Consider the following 12,962-nt stretch of genomic DNA (forward strand, 5'->3'; position numbering starts at 1 on the left):
TTTTTTGCTGGGTGTGGTGGCACACACCAATAATCCCACTGACTCAAGAGGTTGAGCAGGCAGGATTATTAGAGTACAATGCCAGCCTCAGAACACGAAATGCTACACAAAACAGTAAGTCCTTTTCTCCATCTCAAATACAAAATAGGGTTAGGGAAGTGGCTCAATGGTTGAGTGTACTAAATTCAGTCTCCAATATCGGCCCCTAAAAGAGTATACTGTATGGCCTAGGTGGTTTTGTACTTTTATAATTTGTTTAAAAAAATTAAAACAAAAGCTTCAAATGATCTAATGGAACAGTTCACAGACTCTGTTCTGATCTGTTTGTTCTCTTCAACATCCCCCTATGATGGCAGAATCTCACATATGTAACAGATATCCATGAGACTCTGTTGTAATTTCCAAGTGTTTTATAATATAGGCACATGGTTTATAAATGCTGATTTAAAAAAAAAATTAAAAGGAATGTCATCCATATGAGGGCTAGTCTATTTCTACCTATATAGTTGTTTAATCTAGGAGCCTACTGTTTAGGTCACATGACACTCCAATTCCCCCTTTTAAAATAACAAATTAATAATCCAAAGCTTTCCCCCATAAGGGTGAGATGTGCTTGTATACTTCCCAGTACCCCCTTCCAAGAGGCTGGAAATGGATGGGATAGTGATATTTTCCCTCGGCCATTTTCCAGGATTTTTCTTCATTCAGACTCCCCAGGATGAACATCCATTCCCCACCCACACTGCTGGAGCTGGCAGGGCACAGCCTCCTGAGCGACAAGTCCAGGGCTTTCCTGGATCTGGAGGACTATCCCATAGGGCTCTTTTCACCACTCTTTGTGGAGGCCTTCAGTAGGGGACACACTGAGGTCCTGAAAAAAATGGTTCAGGCCTGTCCCTTCACCCGCCTTCCCCTGGGGGCACTGATGAGGAAGCCACAGCTTGAGATGATCCAAGTGGCCCTAGATGGCCTGGACATGCTGTTTGCTCAGCAGAATCACCCCAGGTGAGGGGGAACTAGGTGGCCTGGAAGGGAGCACCCTGGGTGCCAGGGAAGGGATGGGTATAGGCAGGGAGGAGTGGGTGCTGAATTGTGCACCACAGGCTTCGTGTGCTGCCAGCAAGGAGAGGCCTTGGCCATACTGAGGTTTATCTGGGAAAGGCTTCCAGATGTTGAGGTTCTTGTGGCAGCTGTAGTGCCACATGAAGGAGGCTATACTTGCTTCTGCCTCAGTGTGTACAAGTAGGGGCACCAGGCTGGATGAGAGAGAAGTAGATGGAGGAAAGTGAGACAAAACGAAGAGGGGGAGGTCGGGGCAGCAGCTAAGAGGTGAAACAAGGGGCCTCAGTTGTGAGACTCTGCTGTTGTTCCAGCAGGAGGTGGAAACTGCAGGTGCTAGATTTGTGGAATGTTCTCCAGAACTTCTGGAGGATGTGGTCTGGAGTCCTGGTTGATGCCTGCTCACCAGTTGAAATTAAGAAGAATTTAACATTGAAACTTGGTCCAGCAATGGCAGCTAAGCCACCCTTCAAGGTAGTCATAGACTTGAGCCTCAGAAAAAAAACCCTGGATGAATTCCTTACCCACTTGTTCCTGTGGGTAAGACAGAGAAGGGACAGGCTGAACCTGTGTTGCAATAGGCTGAAGATCTTTGGGAAACCCACCAGCTACACCAGGAAGGTCCTGAGACTGCTGCAGCTGGACTCTGTCCAGAAGGTGGAAGTGCATTGTGCCTGGGCACCCTCCACCTTGGATGCTTGTGCTCCATTTTTCGGCCAGATGAGGAACCTGAGGAAGCTGCTTGTCTCCCAGGTCTATGTGCTTGCCTACACCTCCCAAAAGGAGGAGGAGCAGCTGCTTGCCCAGCTCACCTCGCAGTTCCTCAGGATGGACTGCCTGCAGATGTTCTGTGCCAATGCTGTCTTCCTCCTTGAGGACCACCTGAAACAGGTGCTGAGGTGAGTAAGAGGGGGTGAATATCCTCTAAAGACCAGTTACAGGAAATTGGCACCTACTAGCCACTGACACTCTCATGGTTAATAAGGCACTGGAAGGTTAATAACTCATCCTTTAGTTCCTATTGGATCCTGAAACTAGTTTGCATAACATGAGTTGGAGCAGACTCCTAAATGAGGGTCCAGAGTCTAGGACGGGCCACCATGCTGGGAATCCAGTTGGGAGGGAAAAAAGCTAAAAATGGGATTGATGTTCCTTCCATGGAAGGCCTGTCCAGCAAAGGTGGTGGAAAGCAGGTAGAGAAGAGTGCTTGGAAAAAGGAAAGCCCCAACACTGACACCTGTCAAAAGGGAAGGTCTGTGCTCACCAGCTGGGAGCAGAGGACCTGCCTCTATACCCACCTGGGGAAGGCTGTTCTGAACTCCAGGTAGTGATACTGGGTGTAAGGGTCAGGAGCAGGGGTAGAAATCTTGCTGAGGGTATAGGTTGTGTGCCTCTCAGAGGGTTAACCCCAGTGGATTTTGTTACATCCTGCCCAAATTTGTCCTTCATACATGACTCCTCATGACCTCCTGTGGCCAGACCTGTAAGTTAGGAGAAGACACAGATATGTGGACTCATCTGTTCACAGGAGATGTGGTGAAAGGCTCACCCTTACAAGGGGTGATGTGAATGACCAGATTTTGCAAAAGGCAGCATCCTAATTGTGGACCATTTTCAGATCACCAGGGTGACTTTGGTTTTTGGCCAATTTGTCTTCTCCCTCCTTGACATTGCTCCTCACAACTAACTGTCTGGTTTTTCATTAGGCACCTGAAGACCCCCCAGGAGACCCTCTCAATAACCAACTGCCCACTGTCAGATTCTGACTAGAATTACCTTTCTCGATATCCAAACGCCAGACAGCTCAGACACCTGGAACTGAGGGGCATCAAACTGAGCCATTTCAGTCTGGAGCCCCTCTAAATCGTGCTGGACAGCAGTGCAACCACACTGAACATCCTGGACTTGGCAGGTTGTGGGATCACTGATTCTCAGCTCCAAGTTCTTTTGCCTGCCCTGAGCCGCTGCTCCCAGTTTGTGATCTTGAGCATCCATGGGAACCGCCTCTCTATGTGAGCCCTTAGGGACCTGCTGCCTCACACTGCCAGGCTGAGCCAGTTGAGAATAGAGCTCTACCCTGCCCCTCTGGAGAGCTATGATGCCTGGGGTACCATCCACCCTGAGAGATGTTCCCAACTCTGTGCTGAGCTGACAGCAATAGTGAGGGATTTTAGGCAGCCGAACATTCTTGTTTTCTGTACTGTCCCCTGTCGTCATTGTGGCTCCAAGTTCCTGTATAACCAGGGCCTCATTCACTGCTCCTGTCCAACAGCTTCCAAGTTGAGTGTGTTTCAAAAGTGTGCATCTAGGCAATTTTAAATATAACCAGGATATAAGGTAACCTTAGAGGGAACACAGAAACAACCATTTCAGGCATTGCCTAAAGAGTGGATGGGAAAAAGAAAGTACAGCAGGGGGCTCCATTGGAGAAAAGCCCCCCTAGGATAGGACCTTTAGGACATGTGTCTCTATAGAGACATACATAAGGACCTGGATTTCTAGAATGGGATTCAGGCATGATGGGCAAAGAAAGATGCTACTTTCTTTCATTGCTGGTTTATAAATCATCATAAAAGGAACACAATCTCAAGGTTAGTCTTCTGTCATCTTCTGCACTGAATTTACCTGGCTTTCTAATGAAACCTTGGGATTTTTCAGGTGCTGATGGAGAAAGAAGGCATGGGGTACTTGGTGAACAATGAGGTTCATCCCCAGGAAGTAAAGGTATCAAACTGAAATCTGGTTATGATGTGTGGCTACTCTGTGGCTTAACACATGCATGTTCACACAGGTGGATTGGAACATTCTATGTAGGCATTGAACATGAGCCATTGAAAGAAAACCTCTTCTCAGTGGACCTCAGTGCCACCCAGACATTCAATGCTGGTTCTTCCTCATGGGTCTCCATTTAGACCCAGAAAACTCAGGTCTTGTTCTCTGGGTGTGCTGGGCAAAGGCATCTGTGCATAAGAAAGGCCACATTGTCTCACTCCCACTGCTGCAGGAGGTGTCCATGTTGCACATTTATCAGAGTCTCTGGGCCTCACCAAACCTTACCTGTCATCCACCTAGGTAGTCTGTCCACAGTTAAACCTTTGGTTCCCATTGAAGGTACCCAAATTCGCTTTCAGCAAAATAGTAGAATCATATATGTAGATAACACTTGAAAATATTTCAAAATGAAACTAAATCAATTACAAGCTCTGGGGGGGGCGTGTTTAGCACATAACTGAAAGATCTTCCTCTAACAATTCCCTCTACTGAGAACTGCTCTGATGGGGTTGTGCAGTGACCTTAGCCTTTGTTTCTAATCCAAGAATGAGAACAATGTCCACCCAGTCTTCATTTGAGGTATTCTAAAGCTGCCTGTGGACATGTTTTAATTGTGGCTTGAATAATTCCCCACACATAGTGAACTGGAACACACTTTGATATGTAAGCAGACTGCAGCTCACTTTTGGAACTGGTAGCAGAGTCTGGGCGAAGCACAGCCATCCTCTCTGTCACCCACAGAGTGATCTTTTTGCCTTGCTCCCTCTTTGTGGCACTTACTTTACTCCAGCTCTAAGTCTAGCTTGCACATGTGGGGCAGGTGGAAGGTTTTGAATGGCATTTATTTTGTTGGATTCAAGAATCAAATGAAGTCAAGGAATATCTGCATAATGAGATCTGTCATCATGTGTTCTTTTAAGAGTAATCACAGCGAAAAAGGGACTTGAAGATACTCTGGTGCTTCCGGACCCCTTGAACACTGGAAGGATTGTGAGGAAACTTTGTTTTCTCAGATGTCTGGGGATAAAGCACTCACCTCCCTTTGAGTTTCTCATCTTTTGACTCTAGGTTAATTTGTGCTGTGAGCAAGCACACAACTGTAGGATGTCATAACAAACATGACCTGGTTTGTAAGGGTGGCCAGGTCAAGAAGTGGGGACTGGGTTTCACTCCTTGGCCACTGAAAGATGCACAGTCCTTTCTACACCTGTATCCAAAGACTCTACAGCCCCTTCTGGAACACTGGCCAATATTACCTCCACAATTTAGAAAACCCAGAAAACATGCTATTCTAGAGAAATGAGTTAACATCATCAAAGCTAACTCAGGGAGCTGGGGACATTTCTCTGTGGTGGAGCACTTGCTAGCATGTGGAAAGACCTGGGTTCCATCCAAGGCATCACAGAGATAAGTAAACAAATAAATAAATCCAAAAATGATGTGACCACATTGGGAAGGTTTAATTGAAATAGAGCTGTCTATCTGTTAGAAACATTCAAAAGGAAAGAACCACAACCAACATGAAAACAATGGAATGCATTCTTTAATTGGTCTTGACAGGTGGGTCAAATTGATGTTCTGAAAGATTCTCTTCCACAAACAATTGGAAAAGCTGGCTTGGTGGTGCTCAGCTGTAGTTCCAGCAGCTCAGAATGTGAGGCAGGAGGATTGTGAGTTCAAAGGGAGCCTCAGCATCTTAGAGAGGTTGTAAGCAAGTTTGTGAGACCCTGTGTTAAAAACCTACCTTGGGATGGGGCTCACTGGTGTGGCACCCTTGGGTTCACTGTCTGATCCCCAAAACAATAACAATCAAGTATGAAAAGTCAGTTGTAGTGGCACATGCCTGGCATCTCAGGTACTCTAGAAGCTTTAGGATTTTATTCCTTCTCCCAAATTTACTAACTGGGGCATGACACATCCTAATTTTTTTTCAGTCCCTTGAGATGCAATATTGGGTTGTTTATTCGAGATCTATTTTCCTCATGAAGCTATTTCTTGCTGAGGACTTTCCAGTTAGAATTGCTTTTACTGTATCCCCAGGTTTGAATATCTTGTGTGGCCCTTTTCATTAGTCTGCAGGCATTTTACACTTTCTTTTTTATTTTTATTTATTTTTCTTATTTCTTACATAGATGACAATGTTTTGATTTTTTCAATGACCCATTGGTTGTTGGGGAACATGCTGAAGAATTCCCATGCTTTGTAACTGTCCAGGTGTTCCCCTGCTATGGATTCTATTCTTATTAAATTTATGGAGATTTATTGAGAATACATGGAGAATATGTTGTGTGCTGTTGAGAAGGATGTTTGCGAAGCAGTAGTTGGGTGGGATGGTCTTTAAATGTCTACCCTGTGCATACATGATCTGTCCAGTGCTGAAAAGGGGAGTTGACTGGGCTGGGCATGTGGCTCAAGCAGTAGTGTGCTTGCCTGGCATGTGTGGGGTCCGGATTCCATCCTCAGCACCACATACAAATAAAGATTGTGTCAACCAAAAAAACTAAATAATAAATATTAAATATCTCTCTCTCTCTCTCTCTCTCTCTCTCTCTCTCTCTCAAAAAAGGGGGGATTTGAAGCCCCCACTGTTCTTAGTGTGTTGTAGTCAACTTCTTCTTTTACATTCCAGTAATATCTGTTTTGCACATGTGGGTGCTTGGGTGTCGGGCACATATGTGTGTACAATTTCTGTCTCATGTTGCTGAATTGACCCCTTTATCATAGTGTAATCACTTTGTCTCTTTTTATTGTGTTTCAATCTGTAGTGTATTTTATCTGACAGGACTCTAGCCATTCCTGCTGGTTTTCTTCGTGTGGAATATCTTTTACATCCCTTCTCTGGTACTCTGTGTGTGTCCTGAGGTGAAATGACTTTCTTGTAGATAGCATGTGACTGAATCCATTAAAAGAAGAAAATCCATTCAGTCACTTTACATCTTAAAAGAGGGGAGTTTATTCCCTTTACATTCAAGGTTTTTGATTGAAAGATACAGAATTATTTCTGACTGGTGTTATTTGTTTTTAGTTTCTTTTTCAGATTTCTCTTTAGATCTTTTTCTCTGTTTTCCTCTCTTACTCTCTTGTCTGTTTCTGTGGGTTGGTGTTTTCTTCTGGAATAAATTTGGATTTCCTTCTTTGTCATTTGTGAACATGCTGTCATTTTTGTTTTTTGTCTGGGCTTCCTCTGGGATTTAGAAAATTTTTACAGTTCCCAAAGAGCGTTTTAAGCTGAACAGAACCTCTGTATGCTCTGATACCAGTACTCTCTTTAAAAAAAATCAAGTAAAAATATAACAACCTATTCCTCTTATAAGCAGAATAACAGCCTTTAAAACTCCACACCCCAAAATTTAATTCAGCAACAGAACAAGGTACCCAAGTCACTTTTTCTTTTTCTCCTCCTTTTTCCCCCCTTTGGTACCAGAAGTAGAACTCAAGGACACTAAACCACTGAGCCACAGTTCTAGCATTTTTTTTAAACTCAGTAAATAAAGAGTAGTGGGGAATTGCTCCTCCAGGCAGGAGGCACCTTCCACATGGGTGTCAGAGGGAGATCATATACCACTGTAGCCATGGTAGAGGGTACTTTCTACTTCAGGTATGTGACCCCTTCCACCTGGATGGCTGGGGAGTTCATATACCACTGCTGGTGGGGTAGAGGGAACTCTCCACTCCAGATGGGAGACCCCTTCTATCTGGGTGTCCTGGGTAGAGGGGACTCGCAGCTCCAGGAGGGAGACCGTTCTACAGTGGTGTCAGGGAGAGTTCTTATACTGCTGCAGGCAGGGTAGAGCAAACATGCCCTTTCAGACGGAAGACCTCTCCCACCTGGGTGTCTGGGTGAGCTCCTATACCTCTGAAGCCAGGGTAGAGAGGACTGGCTCCTCCAATCGGGAGACCCCTCCCACCTGGGTGTTCAGAGGAGCTTGATTACTTCTGCATCCAGGGAAGAGGGGACTCGCTCCTACAGGCCGGATCCCCACCCAGCTGGCTTTCAGAGGGAGCTCCAATACTGTGACAGCAGGGTAGAGGAAACATGCCCCTGCAGGCAGAAGACCCCTCCCACCTGGGTGTACTAGGAGCTCTTATATGGCAAAAGGTAAAGTAGAGGGAACTCGCACTTCCAGGTCGGATACCTCTCCCACCTGGGTGTCAGGGAAGCTTGTATACCTCAAAAGCCAGGGTAGAGGGGACTCTTCTGTCCATACAAAAGACCACTCCCACCTGTGTGTCTTGAAGAGCTTTTATACATCCACAGCCAGGGTAGAAAGGACTCATTGCTCCAGGAGAGAGACCCCTCTCACCTGGCTATGGGGGGGGCTCCTATACCCCCTCAGCCAGTGTAGAGGGGACTCAACTCTCTAGTCAGGAGACACCATAACCTGGGTATCAGGGGGAGCTCCTATACAACCAGAGTAAGAGTAGAGTAGACACGCACCTCCAGTTGAAAGACTGCTCCCAGCTGGGTGTTAGAGGAAACTCATATACTGTTGCAGCCAGGGTAAAGTGAACATGCTCCTCCAGGCAAGAGACCCCTCCCATCTTGGTGCCAGGGCGAGGTTGTATTCCTCCTTGGCCAGAGTAGAGGGGACTCGCCCTTCAGGTGGGAGACCCCCTTTGACATAGTTGTCGGGGGAGCTCTTATACTGCTGCAGCCATTGTAGAGGGGACTTGCCCCTCAAGGCAAGAGACCACGTTCCCCTGGGTGTGAGAAGAAGCTCATGTATCTCCAGAGCCAGGGTGAAGGGGACGCGCCCATTCCAGTGGGAGATATCTCCCATGTTGGTATGGAGGGGAGCTCCTAAACCACAGCAGCCAGAATAGAGGGGACTCGCCCCTCCAAGCAGAAGACTTCTTGAACCTTGGTCTTGGGAAAGCTGGTAAACCCCTGCAGCCAGGGAAGAGGAAAATCAACCCTTTTAGGCCAGAGACCCCCTCCTACCAGGGTGTCAGTGGGAGCTCATATACAGCCACAGTCAGTCTAGAGGGGACTCGCCCTCCATGCTGGAGACACTTCTTACCTATGTGTCAGTGGGATCTCATATATCACCACAGCCAGGGTAAAGAGGACTGGTCCTTCCAGGCAGAAGACCCCTCCTACCAGTGTGTGTGGGAGAGATCCTATACCTCCACAGCCAGGGAGGAGATTTGCTCCTCCAGGAGGGAGATCCCTCCCACCTGGGTGTGGTGGGTGGAGCTCCTAAAACCCCTGAAGCCAAGGTAGTGGGGACTCGCTTCTCCAGGCATTAGACCACTACCACCTTGGTGTCAGGGCGAGCTGTTACACTACCACAGCCAAGGTAGAGGGTACTTTCCCCTTCTGGCCGGAGACCCCTCCCACCTGGGTGTCAGGGGGAGCTTGTATACCCCCCCAGCCATGTAGAGGGGACTCACCCCTCCAGGTGGGAGACCTCATAACCTGGGTGTGGGGGGGGAACTTTTATGCCGCCAGAGCCAGGGGAGAGCTAGAAAGTCAGCACTATTCAGATGACCTCCTTGGTCATGGAGGACCTCCAGAGTGTCACAGCTGGGACTTCCACTATGGCTGGGGTGCTACAGCTCTGACAAGAAGATAACCGAAAGATGGGGCCTTTCCCCATCCCCAGAGGGGGATGAGACTGGGCAGAGCCCAACCCAGGGCTGCAGGAGCATCAGATCCAAGACTGGCAGGGTGCTTTGGATGCCAGCACCTTGGGCTTGGATAACGCTCCATGGCAAGGTGCTGAGAGGGGCCTGTCTGGGTCTTCGGAGCCTGGGCACCGCAGGCCAAGGCAATGTGGCTAGGTGTGGCAGCTTCACACTTCCTGGACATTCCCAGGGTCATGTGGTGCCTGGAGGCCAACTGGATGGTGTCGGAGTGGCCATCAAGGACATTGCTAGCAGAGTGCCACACCCCACCCTCACCCCCACTCATACCCCCACTTTACCAGAAGCTACTGAAGCCCCGGCACAAGGGCTCCGCAGGAAGGCAAAGGCCCCATGAACTGGGTTGAGGGGGAGAATTTTTTTTCCATTTGCAACAATGTAGATAAACCTGGAGGATATTATGCCAAGTGAAATAACCTAGATACAGACACATACTGCTTGGTCTCTCTTATATAGGGTCTAAAAGTCAAACTCATTGAAGAAAGTAAATGCATTTGGCTAGAGCTATACAAATTCATCAATTCCACACTTTCTAGAAAGAACAATAAAGACGCAGAAGACACAATAAAAAAATGAAAGAAAAATTGCAGGATTAATCCAAGGAAAGACCTCATAATGAAATTTTGAGAACACACACCCAGTCTAGAAAATCAAACAAAACACCCCAATTTCAATAAGATCAAAAATTCTTCCTGTCCAGAGCCACAGTTTAGTCAAAGGACTTCTGGTATTTTGCCAGAGGGAATGGTTGAAAGGTGACCCTGCCCCGAGAATAGGGCTGCTCTGGGGCTCTGGGATTAGGGCAGATCCTGCTGCCTCTGGTGCCCTCTACTTTGGAGATCCCCTGGAGTTCTCTTGGGTCCAGAAAAATTTGCACAAGGACCCCGGTAGAGGGAGTGTGTTCCTAGGAAGTGTGTGTAGAGTGCTGGTGAGAGTTCCAAAATAAAGAGTTGCTATTTGTGGCGGCTCAGTTATTTTGTGCCCAGCCAGACTTCAGCACCTTCGAGGACATAGGAAGTTAAAATCAGTTTATGAACTGTGACCTACTGAAAAAGGTAAAACTAAAAATAAAGTGAATGGAACTGGGGTTGGAGTAGAGAAAGGAAGACAAGATGGTACCTAGTGGATTTTTAGGGCAATGGAACTATTCTACTGGCACTACATAGTCGTACTGGATGGTGAATACATTCTGCATAGTACTTTAAGATGGATACATCTCATCACACTTGTTAAAAAAGTTGGGAATGCAGCTTTGAATAAAGGACAACTAAGCACGAGATTCAATCCCAGTCTTGCAATTATAAAAAAATGGAGAAAGCAACAAGGGAATAGGAACTCAGAAGTTGATGTGAACTGTGGTGTCTATACCTAGTCCAAACTATGCCTTTCAGAAGAAGGTAAAAATGTTTCTTAGAGATGCATAAAACTAACAACTTTCTTAATAAGACAAAGAAATGTACAATAACTTGAAAAAAAACAAATAAAAAGCTCTTAAAAAATAAGAAAAACTGAGGTTATCTGTTATTTAAAAAGTGCTGTATATTTGAACAAAAAGTCTTTTTGCCCTTTGTGAAAATTCTAAAAACACAGGTGAAAATAACAGTTGTGAACACTTTCTATAGGCACATATTTTATAATTTTATTGGCAGTTTCCTCAAGAAACTTGTGGCTCTTAGTGTATATACCACTGTGTTAACTGAGGCATTGCTTGCAATAGCCAAGATACAGAAATAACCTGTGTCCCCGCGCAAATGAAGGGATTCTTTAAAAAGTGATATGGTGGTATACATCCACAATGAAATACAATTCACCCTATGGAAATGGGAAATTCTGCGTTTTTAACAATATGGATGAGAGTATGTTAAGTGAGGATATTATGTTAAGTGAAATAAGCCAAGTAGTGGGAGAAAAAAACCTATGCTCTCACTTAACATGTGGAATCTAAGAGTCAAAATCATAGAAGTGGAGCGTACAATGGTGTTTACCAAGTCTCATGTGTGTGGCAGTGAGGCAGGAGGCGGCCAGGAGGGTAATTGGGGAAAAGGGGAGAGTTTGGTAAACAGGCATGAGGTTAAGTTACATAGGAGGAGGGCTATAATTGGCAATAAGGTGTGTTTCAAAATAGCTAAGAAAGAATTTTTAAATGCTCTCATCACAAAGAAATGACAAATACTGAGGTGATGCATATGCTAATTTATCTGAAACATCACATGGTACCCCATAAACATATGTGAGTAGTTTCTTATTAAAAATAAAACTATAAGAAGGAATATTTACTGTTTTTTTAGATACACATAAAGCATTACATAAACCACAAAATGTTATGATTTTAGACTTCACTCCAAAGCTTTTCTTATGTCCCTTCTTAACATATTTCTTTTGTTCTGGTAAACTCCTGGAGTCTACTACATGTAGTTCTGTAGTAGTTGCATTGTAAAGAAAAGATACAGGAGAAAGGGATAAGAGTTTAATGTAATTTTTAAATGTATTATGATAGTATTTTGCTGGTATTACCACAAAAGTTCTTACAAAAGAGAAATACATAATTCTAGAAAAGTAAAATGTATGGGGGTTTTCTGTAACAGGAATATTAAGTAGTGGAGTGAGAAAAGCCTGTATAGGCCACCAGGACATACTTGGAGAGACAGTTAAGAAGAAGAATGAAAAATGTTTACATTATTGAGATTAAAATGAAACAGTAAATATGACACAGTTGGAGTATGAAAAAACACCACAAAAAATGCTGCAAACTTTAGTATAAAGCTCCATTCTGGCTGTCTGGGTTATCCTTACAATAATGATATCACAAACATACAAACTCCTGCAGCTTAAGTAAATTACCATCAAAGAAACAGCAACACTACTAGCTAGCTTTACTTTGAAGGAAGGTCTGGGGAGGAGCCTGGAAGGGCTGTATCTACACATCTGTAAAAGGATGAGATTCCATGGAGACTGTATATAAAAGGCCTGTACTGAGCATACATGCTGGGGTATTTCTTTAGTGCAATAGTTTTCTTTTCCTTTTTGTGTCATGAATTTCATTTTCAATATTTTTATTGGTGTATCATAGTTATACACATTGATGGGATTTTTGTTACATATTAATACATGCACACATTATAAGAATATAATTTGACCAATACCATTTTTTAGCACTGTTCCCTCACTCCCTTTCTCCCACTCCCTGGTCCCTTTCCTCTTTTTGACCTCCCACTGATTTTTAGGAGATCCACCCCAACTTTTGTTTCCCTTTTGCTCTCTAGCCTCTACATATCAGAGAAAAACATAACAACACTTGATCTTCTTACTTTGGTTTATTTTGCTTAACATAATAGTCTCTGTTTCCATTCATTTTCTTTCAAATGACATAATTTTATTTCTATTTATGGCTCTATAAATTTTCATCATGTATGTACACCACATTTTTTTAAATCCATTCATCTGTAAATGGACACCGAGGCTACTTCCATAGATTGGTTATTGTG

General features: G+C 44.8%; 1 pseudogene; it reads left to right on the plus strand.

Annotated features, from left to right (window-relative positions):
* The first annotated feature begins 718 nt into the window (after positions 1-718).
* On the plus strand, positions 719-6,836 carry LOC101977907 (PRAME family member 6-like; annotated as a pseudogene).
* The last annotated feature ends 6,126 nt before the right edge of the window (positions 6,837-12,962 follow it).

The sequence above is a fragment of the Ictidomys tridecemlineatus genome, chromosome 11 (assembly GCF_052094955.1).
Source record: "Ictidomys tridecemlineatus isolate mIctTri1 chromosome 11, mIctTri1.hap1, whole genome shotgun sequence".
Taxonomy (NCBI): Eukaryota; Metazoa; Chordata; class Mammalia; order Rodentia; family Sciuridae; genus Ictidomys; species Ictidomys tridecemlineatus.